Source organism: Eucalyptus grandis, chromosome 3 (genome assembly GCF_016545825.1).
Source record: "Eucalyptus grandis isolate ANBG69807.140 chromosome 3, ASM1654582v1, whole genome shotgun sequence".
NCBI classification, from domain to species: Eukaryota; Viridiplantae; Streptophyta; class Magnoliopsida; order Myrtales; family Myrtaceae; genus Eucalyptus; species Eucalyptus grandis.
Genome location: NC_052614.1, coordinates 55950701 through 55963510, shown reverse-complemented (window position 1 = coordinate 55963510; position 12810 = coordinate 55950701). Strand labels below are relative to the sequence as shown.

Sequence of the window (12810 nt, the reverse complement as noted above, 5' to 3'; positions counted from 1 at the left end):
TTGATGCCTACTAGACTCATCAATCATTAAGGCCATAACATTACAATTGACTATAGGACTCATCGATGGAGTGCCTGATGAACTTATTGATCGTGATTTTCTTACCCACGATAAATTGACTGGAAATGTAATAAAAGTTAAAGGTTAAGTAAAGGAGAGTCTGTCGACCAAGAGATGACCATGGCTGAGGATTCAGGAGAATTTACAAATCATCCCAAAAATAGTGCGCAAGGAAAGACAGTTAAAGATTCCTGCAGGGAAAGATCAGGACGCAAAATGGAATGGCTCATAAAAGAAGCAGAAGCAATCAAGGCATAAACAAGCACGAAGAATACACAACAACCAATCAACAAACAGCATCAACTGAGGCATTCACAAGCAAACAAGGCATCATATTTCAAAGATGAGAATATTATTCGTAATAGATTGATCTAGATTAGATTTTGTTTGCACTATGAATGCAAACTTGAAATCGATTAGGTTTCTCGGTTCTGGCACTGGCCTATGTTTATAAAAAGCTTTCCATTTGTAAAATTTTTACTTGCTCTATTCAGTGGATCTTCATTAAGAAGTTTATGTTTGTAGTCGTCAAGGGAGCATGGCATCCAAGAATATAAGCCATCTGTTGTAATGCAATAAAGTTTCATGCAATACGTTTATCATTTGTTCCTAATCTATTATCTTCACATTGTTTTAGTAGTTCAAATACTACAAAGTCGTTGTGACATCAATTCATTTACTTTTAATTTGAAGTCAAATTTGACAATTAAATTTTAATCATCGAAACTATTGAGTTTCTGGTGATCACGGCTTGATAAAAGCACACCTAAAACTCCCATATTGAGCATCCCTTTTATGTCGCCTTTAATCATGGCCATAATCTCCTTTGTCTCCCACAATCCCGAATTAGTTAACAAATCAAAAGATACATTAAAATTTAGACTTATGGACAACTTTATCACTGCCAGAAAAGGAGTCAATAGGGATATTTTTCAAGTGGATGTGTTTTCGTGCATATCCCTTATCAATTTAGCGGGACGCCTTCCGAATTGTCCCAAATCCTCTCCAAGCGGTGGACCTGTTCACGACATCATACGCATGTCTTGCCATAAATGAGAGGCCAAAGGAGCAAAACTAAATTCAAAATAGATCGAGGCTCGAAAAGTTTGGCTATATTTTAATTCAAACGATGAAAATTATTAGGATTTGTTAATAGCAACATGAACGCTTGAGAGAAATCGAATCTTGCTTTTGTTAGATGGACGTGGTCCAGGATACATTTAGCATTGCTTTACCTTTTATTATGCTCAATACAGATGCATAAAGACTTCAAAGAAACACAAATTGGCCCGTTTGCCTGTGATTTGACCGTTGATGACTTGAGCCTGCAAATTCCACCATCTTCCGTTGACGCTGTGACATGGTAATTAGAAGGAAGTAATGACCTAACTTCAGTACGTCTTGGTAGTTTAATGAACTGCTATTGCTAGCTCATACTTAAGCCATTAATCTAGAGTTTGCTCGATCAGTTACCTAAAGCAGATATTTGTGCTATCTGCAGTGTCTCCAGGGAAAAATGCATCTAGTTTTGCAGAATATAAGAAGGGTTCCCAAGGCAGGAGACCTTCCTGTTTTTCAGAATTAAATAGGTGATAAACTGATTTCTAATCGGTCAAGTTACTATCCTGAGAGGAGATATAACTACTATGTAGTGTTGCTGCTTCCAGCCAAAGGGTCACGTTCTGTTCCATGATTATGCCACTAGTGATCTTGCTCAGGTTGTTCAACCAAAAAAAAAAATCTTGCTCCGGTTGCTCATTCAGTATGGCATTTATTGTCTAGAAAAGAAATCTGCCGACAATTTTTTTAGTGCGGCCTCACGCTTCTTTTACTAAAACTTACACAGTTTCCTGTGTCTACCTGTTTTGCTGACAGGAAAGGTTCGCTTGCAAGGATCAAATGATTAGCGAGAACTTTTATGTCAGGGTGATGGCATTGTCACTTCCTGCGATCTGTTTGTGGATGCTATCTTTTTCTTTTTCCTCTTAATGAGTCAATCTTGACGCTCTGTTCTTTGCTTCTTTTTCTTTTTCCTTTTTCAAAGCAGCGTGCATTCTATTCTTTAATGAGTTCTTACCAAGTCTATCTGAGGCCAACAGACAAGTTGAGAATCGATCTAGAGAGTTGGTAATAAATCGGTATGTTTTTCACTTTCAAAGTTGATTTCAGAAGTGTCCTGTTGCTTTTGTTGGTATGATTGTCGTCTTGTTGCAATTCATTTCAGATGATGGATCCAAGCTGTATTTTACCCTTCAGATGCTGAGAACTTTTCTGGCAGCAATCCAGGCAGTACTGAAGTTGACTTCCCCAGTCAAGAAAATACTGAATCCAACATGTCATTGGATGCTTCAAAGGAGCCTGTTGAGCATATTGAGGTTGATATATCTGAAGGGGTTGCAGCTGAGATGTTTGTAATTTCATCTTCTGCTGAAAGGAGGTAAAGGTTTCTCTTATTAGTAATGCTGTCTATATTTGCATATTATGGATCAAGAAATGAGGTATTCTGCCTCTTCTCATTGTATATGCTTTCAAGTTATCAATGGATTTTCACCTTTTAAATAATTTATTTGCTGACTGAGGTCTCCATGTCCGTCTTAACGGGGAAAACTTTAGCATTAGAGTATTGTCCAAAGAATCTCAACACACACGCAAAGGCAACTGGGTTAATGCTTTGGGAATCAGCTCAATTGATGGCCACCGTCAAGCTAGAAAACCAAACATTGTTTCAGGAAAAAAAGTTTTGGAGTTATAGGCTGTGGTTGTAAATGCATCTCCTCGATGGTGGCTATTAGATCTGCTGACCTCGTGGTAGCAACTGATGTAGATACAAAGCCCCTCAACCTGTTGATGCAAAACGTCACTTCAAATGTCGCTCTACCTTTCCTTATTTAATCGATTGTTAAGAGCCTAGAGTGGGGAGATAGGGGCCATAAAGAAGCAATTAAAAAAAAAGAAAAAGTGAACGATGAAGGTTTCAACATCATCATAGGCACCGATGTCTCATATATTCCTGAAGCAATTTTGCCTCTTTTTGGCACTTTTTCTCTGCCACGTTTTGTGCCGCTGCTTCCCAGAATGGTTTTAGGCTAGTAGAGAGGTGCCCTGAGGGAATTTCAGGTGAGTCATCTCGGGGAGTTGTCGGCTCTTGATTTGCTGAAGTGTCATTGACAATTATAGTTTTAGTATGGCATTGAGCACCATGTAGTTTGAGATTGAGTGATAATGATTCTCAGGGTTCGTATTCTGTTCTCTTGTGGTCTCGACCAGATGTTTGTTAAACCTCGTCCCTGGTTTGAGGTATCTGCCTTCTTTAATTGAGTTTTATGGTTGTTGGACTGATACATGGTTTTGCCACACGGAACAAGAACTGAGGAAATTTCTTGTAGTTAGCGGAATCATCTTTGGCTTCAAGAGCAAAATGATTCAGTTGCATTGATTTGTGTTGCAGGATTTCCTATATCTATGTATATAGACCGTGATTAGCTTGGTAGAGTTGAGAACTTTGTTCATGACACTTTTTTCATTAGTTGGTGATGTGGCTGTTATAAGATGCCTACATTTAGAACATATGTTGTTTAGTGCTTGAGGGAATGCATCGTAGGTTTCTCTTTAATTTGCCTTTTCCTGTGGATTTTGGATTTGATTTGAGCTAAGGCTTTGCAAATGCCTCCTTTTGGAAAAGAGCCATAAATAAATACAAAGAAATTCTGATAAATACATTTCAAACAAAATACAAAGAAGTTATGATAAACAAACACTTCTAAACCAGAATAAGGAGAAGCAGATCAAAAGCTCTTGACAAAGTGAAAAGAGAAGGCATTTATACTAGTTAAACACGTGTTTTGTGAGGGCTCTGACCCTAGCTGACATAATTGATAGATAGATTCATTCCATGAAAGCAATTCGCTCGTAAACCGATGCTAGAGCGTCTAGGACTTGCACTACGTCTGTCACCAATTTAAAGTAATGAAGACCCCAAAGAACATAACATCAAAATCCAATTAAATTAACTTGTTCTTTAGATGTTTCAGCACTGTTTAGGCGAAATGTTGAATGAATTTATTGCTGCACTAGACTTTGAACAAGGATGAATCCGTCTACAATCGAAAGAAACTGTTTTTGGTTACGGACAATCAAATTAATTGGTAGAACTTGAAAGAGAACTGGGTTCATTCTTCAGTGCAAAAACACTAACTTGTGCACTTGCCAAATTGTACAAGAAGCTTCTTCAAACAATCCAAACATCTATCCGAACATCTGAAAGCCCTCAGTTTCATTTTTCTTGTCCAGCATGTCACCATAAGACTTTGGCCCCAACTGTTTGGGTTCATCTTTCTAAAGATATCATCAATCTCCACCACTTGTCAATTTCCAAACGATTATGAGAATAAGCCTTCTGTACCTAAAAAGTAAAGCACAGCCCTAAATTATAAAGATTTTGTTAAAAAAAGCGTTGCACTTGTTGAACATGCTAAGTGTGAATCGATGGTTTCCTCGTTAAGCATGTTTAATAAAAGTACCTCACGCACTCGTTTAACAATATTCATTAAAAAAGACAATAAATGAACACAAACCCAGTAAAGCAAAAGGAAAAAAAGGAAAATTAGGATGATAGAGTTTGTGGCAGCCAGTCTGAACAACCTCCTACAGATGGAACGAGATGGTGATACGGTATGTAACACTTGTTAGTAACAGCCTGTACACTCCCAGAAGAGGTATCAGCAGTGAAAAGACGCACAAGTACAGGAAGCAGAAGAAGTTTATGATGGCCCTTTCACTCCCCATCACATGTTAACAACTTCTGACTCTCTCTCTCTCTCTCTGTCCCCAACTTAATTTCTTTTGTATATGATTATGCAATTAATAGGAAACAGGTAGACAAAGATTTTAATCTCAGGGAAAAAGATAACATTCTAGGAAGGGAAAATGAAAAGCACACACCGAGAAACATAGACAAACAGACATAATGTTAGGGCTTACCCTGAAGAACACCCCATCTGACCAAGACTGAGGTCCCTAGGATTTGGGTATTGTACAATATAATATTTTTATTCTCCAGTCAAGATTTTCGCTGATCAACTTGGTGCAAGAAAACTATTGCCAATCAAAGGACTATTGCAAGTAGAAGTATGAGTCATAAAGGCCTGAAAGCTTTGTTGTATCTTGTTGAATTTTGAATTATTTTGTTGAATATAGAGAGTCGGACATCTTTAAGCATCTATTTTTCTCCGGGAGATCTGTGAAATAAAAGTCCGACTTCCTAATCCTAAAAGACAACCATGAAGATTAAAGAAACACAGACACGCGAGCAAGCCACAGAGAGAGAGAGAGAGAGAGAGAGAGAGAGAGAGAGAGAGAGAGTGGTGGGGTGACAGATAGAGAGTAAGCACACAGAGCTTCAAGCATGACCATGCAAGAAAACACCATGTGTGCTCACTCTCTTCTGTCACCTCCCTTACCCTTTAAAGGTTCAAGGGGAACGAACGCAAGAACCATTCAACCACTGATTGATTGCTCCCTTCCTCACTTGCACAAACATAGAACTAAAAACCCTAATTTTGACACTGCACTCTCAAACTGAAAGCCCTTGTTACTGTTCCATTAGCGTAGAACAATTAGAGACTTTGGCTTTGCTGATGAGATGAAGAAGCTGTACCCATGGGGCTTTATATAGATGGGGAAAGGCGGGGAGGGAATAAATGTGGGTTCCTCATCCCATTCTCTTCTTATTCTTTTCTTATTATCATCATTCATTCATTCATTCGAGAGAGAGAGAGAGAGAGAGCGAGAGAGAGAGAGAGAGAGAGAGAGAGAGAGAGAGCAAAGGAAGTCTGCATCTTTTCTGAATCTGACCTCTTTTCCAGATATATCAAACCAGACTCATTTACTCAGTTACCGTTTACCAATGCATCTTGTGATTCTAAATCTTATCTGCTCTCTTTTCAAACCTTGCTACTACGACACATCTCTCTCTCTCTCTCTCTCTCAAAATTTGGAACACTGACTCCGACAGTGTCCTTCCTGATGGTCTGCCTCTTTCATTCTATATTACATAATCAGTTCCACATGTATATCTTTGGAAGAATTATCTTACCAATCCTGATTAAAATTAAAGGTGAAGAAAACTGAAGATTCATTCTGGTGGGGAGCTATCTATAGAACATAAATTTTAGATTCTTTTATCATATTATAGTTTAGAATTTGGATGGATGCAAATCTTATATTTCTTTACCATCTCAATTTGTGTTACTTTAAAAGGAAGAATGATTAGTGTGTATGATGATTTTTAGGAGACAACAAGCGAAAAATGTATCGAGATTCTATGCATTTGGCATGAATTGAAGCATAATAGAAGATAGAAAATCTACATACACGCGACCATTCATTTAGCCAATAAAAAAAGTCATTAAGTAATCATCACTGCGCTTGTAGGATCAAGAGAAGACTATGGTCATGCATCATTAGTGTTGAGTAGGTCAGGCCAACGCAATTATGTATACCTGTAATATAATATGTATGGTAGTGAGTGTGTAAAAGAAAAAGAAAAAAAATGAAAGAAGAAAAACAAAAAGAAAATCAAAAGAGATCGGGAGATAAATCAACGTGATTTTCCACATCCAGAAAATCAAGGGAGATTGTGAAAGAAATCAAAGTGATCTCCTCATATCTACAAAATCACGAGAGAGATTAGGAGATAAATCTACGTGATTTTCATATCATACAATTCCCGTGGTTTTTTTTTTTTCTTCACCTTGGACGGTTTTTCACGTTAAAATTCTAGTACTATTTATTATTCATATGCTTTCATTCAATATTTTATCCTATTTAATTTTCATAGAAATAGTAGTGAGAAAAATTATCTAGACATTACACATATATTCTTTTCTTTTTTCCCAACAATTTGTTGTCTACCCATTACAATAAAACACAGACCTAGGCCATAGCATATGCAGCAAGGCCGCATAATCTTTTGTAGACTAGTCCTTGCAAAGAGTTTTTTTCTTTTTCTTTTTCTTTTTCAATAGCATGACCCATAGTTAGGCTAACACAAATGGTCTAGCATGAATTCAAACTTCAGGTGCGACTAGTTTTTTGTAATTATAGAGTGCTCAAAACGAATGATTATTTTAACTAGATTATTCACATCTTTCCTTTCTTCCGTTTCCTCTTAAAAGCATTTCTTCAAGACCTTACACATGTCCCACATCAAACAGGTGAATGTCCGCCGCTCACAAGTGTGACCATCTTCAAGAATATTGTACAACTTGATTAATCTCTTGGCTATAGAGGCAGTAAGACCATGATCAATACTCACCCTGTCTTTTGCTCTTTCTTTGCTAACTATAACAAAGAGAAAGAGCAGCCCATGCAGAAAAATGAAAGCTTCGAAAACCAAGTATACAAGTCTAGACTATTTAGGAAACTTAACTTATATACATTAATTCATATAAGCCATTCCACCTGGGTGATCCCAGGCTCGAATTAAAGGAGAAGGCAAGGGTTGCATTAGGTAGTCAACGACCGATACTCCTTTTTCGACCATCTAAACTCTATGAACGTTATAACATAAATCACTCAATCCATAGCTAGTAGGTTCACCTAATATAGTAATTCTTCTAGAAGTTTAAGTTTTTGAATTTATCGACACTGATCCCACAAAATTTTGCAACTTATCAATCAAGAGTTCTAAATTCAAATCTTTTCAAGTCCTATCCATCTCCCATATTTTGGAAATAAACTTTTAAACTAGTGATCTAGTAAAATCTCTCATATAGGACATTGCAAAAACTAATATTTGTAGGTCGATCGCAACTAAGAAGTGTTTGCGATCTTGATGGACCGAGGGGGGTTAGCAGTGGCCCCTGCCGCCTACTTTAAAAAAAAAATCATAGATATTAGTTAATCTTTTCAAGATGTATATACTTAAATATTTAGCTAAAAGTTTTGGTCTCACCTTGTTTTCGGTGGTTGGTTGCATTTGCTTTAAGCATTTAAATTTGACTTGTGCTTTGATATTGAATATCTCTATTTTCACAAACATAGAGTCGTATACATTTAACAATTTTAAAATGAATCGGAATGCTATTGCAAACCTAAAAATGATTTATGTGTTAATCGCAAAATCCTAAGACTGTTCTTAGAGGCAGGTTTTGCTTAAGCCTCCTTAACATATTGTACAATAAATGTACATGAACTACATATGGGGTATCGAAATGGAAAGAGACCCATCTTTAGCCTCCCCCTCTGGGAATCAAGCTTTTCTCATCAGAATGTCCCCTGTATCCTTTGAATGGCTATCACAAGAAAGATGCAACATAGAGAATTTGGATTTTCCCTTTCTGAAGGAACAACAGAAAGCTATTCGGGATATGTAGGGAGCAGAAAATCAATTCATCAAATCATCCCTAACGTTGAACCCTCCCCACCAGCTCGAACAAAGGGAAAAAGGGTCCCATCCCTTTGTTCAAGCAAACATAATATGATGCGGCGCTGAATAAAGCAGCTTAAAGTATATATGCTTTCTGATAAAAAATAATCTTACTCTAAATTGTGAAATTCGAAGCATAAGAATCTCTGACTTATTGTTCCTACCAATCACAGCCAACACGTGGACGTTTTGCCTTTCCTAAATTCCCCACACAACCTGAGCATATATTTTGTCCTCAGCTTTTGATACTTAAAGTCGTAAAACTTAGAATTAAGGTGATCAACCACTTGCACTACTGCAATTACTTGCATCCTTGCTTTCATCGTCACGCAATCATGCGAATTTAGTATAATATATTCACCGATTAGGAATAAATCCAAATGGCGGGAGTATGCTTCTTGCATCGTTTTATCTCATGAAATTTATTTTGTCTCACTCCGACATCCCTCCATACTTTCACAAGCACCCCTTCAGAACATTCATCGTTTATACTTTTCAAATTTCTTCGCCATTTTGAACAAACAAAATAAAAATAAATTATTTTGTCAAAAAGTATCGATAAAATACCTTTCCAAATGTGAATCAATATGGAGATTGACAAAGAACTTGCAGGGTCCTTTATTGATTTTTGGACAGGAAATCTAAATTGACGAGAAAATTAAAGATACGAAATTGTAGGCTATCATGACCAATCATGTAAAACGGTACTAGAATGTGTAGATAACAAAAAGATAAAATTAAACAACCGGTGTTCATTGGTTTGTTGGCGGTAATCTGCTTGAATTACAATTCTAATACTTATAACTACTAGCAACAGTTAATAATTGTTATAAAGAAAGCTGAAATTATTAAAAAACTGGTGTTCATTGGTTTGTTGCAGGTTTCTTGCACAGCTTGCAAACCCTCTTCCTGATGGTTATAAGAGTCCATGTTTCTCGGCCATTATCATTCATGGCTTTCGATATTTACGGCTCTGCGAACTGGTGATCATGCTGGGTTCACGTTTGAACGGACCGTTATGATTGTAGCTGAAATTATTGGCTTCATGACTTGAACACTTATCTCGTTCTTGATCCATCAATCTTCACTTCCAATTCGGTTCTTTAGTCAACTGAATTAAGCTTCACCACTTCGTGATTCAACACTCCGTAATTTTCTCTTATATCGCTTGCCGCCAATTCCTCATCGCCTTGATCAATTACCTATAGTTGTCGATCAACAGGATTAAGCAAATTCTACCTCAACCATGTCTTGCTCGATCTTATCCAGTTTGAGTTGACGGTCAAAGAACTGAACAATTCCTGGTGTCAACAAAAATGAAAGATTCGATTAACTCTGAAGAGATTATAATTGCTAATCTCGAGCTTTTTCCACCTAATAGATTCGGATGGTCCCTTACAAAACATTGATAATAAGTAAGAAACAAGTCTATGGTTTTGGAATTCATTTGAATTAACATATTCTTTTGATGATAGTAAGTGGCAAGAGAGTTTATCATCCATCATATGCTTATACCAAACGACAGAAATTTATTTTTCTGCTGCAACAGTAATATTGATTACAACGAACCAATTGTCAATATAAGCATGGGTCGCTTGATAAACATCGCATAAACATGTTTTGGACCAACAGTTGGCATTAATTATATATCCCCAATCATACCAAAAACAACTTTCCTTATAACAAAGTGGATATGATACATGTATGTAATTCACATAATTGAAGATCGAGGTTCCCCTTTTTGTAGTGGAGCAACGATATGGAAGACCTTACATGGTCTCAATCACAGGGAATTTTCTTATTCTAAATAGATTGTATGCTTGCTTGCTATCACTTTGTTTTGTTCAAAAAGGAGGAACAACACGCACACCTGCGTCACCAAGAAATCGAAATGATTGAAAGAGATAAGCATCTGATTTTTTGCTTCAGGCATTGCAACACCTTTAACCTTGGTCCAACCTTTGGTGTGGTGATCATGGCATCGTTGGCATCTTCCCTCATCATGTCCTCTTCTTTCTTCTTTTCACTCTCGGCCACTAGCTAGGCATGGGCCTCTTTTGATGATGGCATGACCTTTGCACAGTTAGTGTCCACGTGGCATCGTGAAGATGAGTCTCTTGTTGGCTTAACCCCAACCATACGTTATCTGATATAAAAGAAATCAAGTCTTACCAATTTAGTTGGAATGGTCATATTCTAAAGTTAAAAATATTAGAGTGTATTGATTGAATTTTTGTCCTGCGGCTCTTGTCTTTTTGTTCTGAGAGCTGCACTCGCTGTAGAAAAATGTTTTCTGTAGTATCCCTGTAAACTAAAAAAATCACCATATTGGTGTTGCAGGTGCTTTTAGATCTTTTCTTCTGCTCCGACGGCCACAAGATGCAAGTCGAGAGTTTACATTCGAATTCTTATATATACTGAGAAACGGTTATAGCCCTACAACTTTAACTAGTCAATTGTGCAGGCATGATTATCTAGAGCATAGATAGGCCAAAAAATAGAGCTTTGGATATTTACAATGGTGAGATGCGATTGTGATCATGATCGGCCAAAAACAAAGCAAGAGAGGGAGGCAAGATCTAGACTCCAGATGAGACCGCGAGAGGGAGGCATCGAGCGAAAGGGATGCGACTTAGGTGAGAGGGTGACGCCTAACAGTTGAGCGAGACTGAGAGCGACTAAGTCAAGCGAGAGAGACGTAAGCATGAGCGTAAACGAGAGCGAGAGCGAGAGGCGTGAAGAATGAGAATGTGATTAGAGTTTTGTTTCATATTTGGGAAAGAGGCATGAAAGAGCGAGGTTTGTGAAGATATTAGGGGTTTTTTGACAGTTGTAAGAAATAAAAATATAAATTAAACCCACCGGTGGGCAGTGAAGTTAGTTGAAGAAAATAACTCATTTGCTTAGCTAAAGAGGAACCTCGATCAAAATATTACCTGCATGACCCGACCAGTAAACTCATCCACTATGAGCACCTCCTTGCCACGGATAATATAGTTCACATCTCTAAGAAACAGCTCTTTAGCTTTTATTGCATTTAGAATGTAGAGCGCCCACTGTTCCCGTGGGTCATACAAATCTTTCACTTCTAGAATTTCTTCAGCGTCCTCATAACCCTGCTCTGTCAGAAGGACAGTCTTTTGCTTCTCATCGACCTGTATTACTAAGCTTCATAAGAGAAGAGCTTGAAAGGCTATCATCCTCTCAATAAAGGAAAAAAAAAGGGGTAAAGATTGGTTGTCCTTTGTTTAAACTTCGTTTCCATTTATTATTTTAACTAATAATTACAAAGCCACGGCTGACAGGCTTCCTACAAGTTCACTTTTTATTAGGCATCAAGGGCTGGCAAGTCCAGAAATCAAACTTATATGGACATAAAGGCTTAGCCAGATCAATTTACACCATTACAAATACTGTTGAGAAGTCTCAGCATCTTACAGTGTAGTGTATATCACGTTCAAAAGCTGCTGCAACCTTTGCAGCTTTATAATAACGATCACTAGGTTTTTCAGCAGGTCCTGATACAATGAGAGGTTCTTGCTTCATCAATCAGGATGGAATCTACCTCGTCCAATTACACAGTAATTGAAACCCCTAAGCACAAGCTCCTCAATACTCTGTTTTCACCACAAAGCACAATCAGCTTCAGCATAAGTGATCCGCACATCAAAATATCTCAAAAGAAATGAGAGAATGTAGTATCATTGGAAAACAATAAATATAGAAAAAAATTACTTTCCGTGGGGTTGTCTCTCAGATAATCAAACCCAAGCTCGCTGTTGGTGACATATGTTATGTCACATAAATAACTTTCCCTTCTTTGCTCGCTTGTCAAATTCTCTGCCAGCATCAATATCCGGATGATAAATTTATGAGCAATCTAAGCTGACAATAAAATTTCTTAAAGCAAACAGTGAGGCTGGATATTTGACCGAACACATTTTGAGAAGTGACGGAGAAAGTCACATCAGACTACCAACATGAATGAAGAGCATAATCAATATAAGAGGAAATTCACATCAAAATCTAACTCGCCATCATTGGATAATACAGGGATTCCCCAAAGTTTCAAACCTATACTGTTGCTCCATGTCGAAATTGCCTGAGCCAAAAACATTTGTAATTTGGACGATGTGATCATACATAGAACCCTATCATAATTATTCCGCACTGGATCCATATGAAGCATCACGCCCGCAAAATTCAAATATTCAATCGACCATAACAACTCTAAAACTTGCAGATACATTTAAACCTCTAACTAAAAAGAGAAAGAGTCACAAACAACCAACAGCATCCTAAAACCACTACCATTTTGCCAA

General features: G+C 37.4%; 1 long non-coding RNA gene across 1 annotated transcript; it reads left to right on the top strand.

Moving 5' to 3' along the window:
- Positions 1–2083: 2083 nt before the first annotated feature.
- LOC104437862 lies at positions 2084–9494 on the top strand. Its single transcript, XR_005550055.1, has 3 exons — positions 2084–2198; positions 2285–2497; positions 9369–9494. It is a non-coding gene; the product is annotated as an uncharacterized LOC104437862 (long non-coding RNA).
- Positions 9495–12810: the final 3316 nt, after the last annotated feature.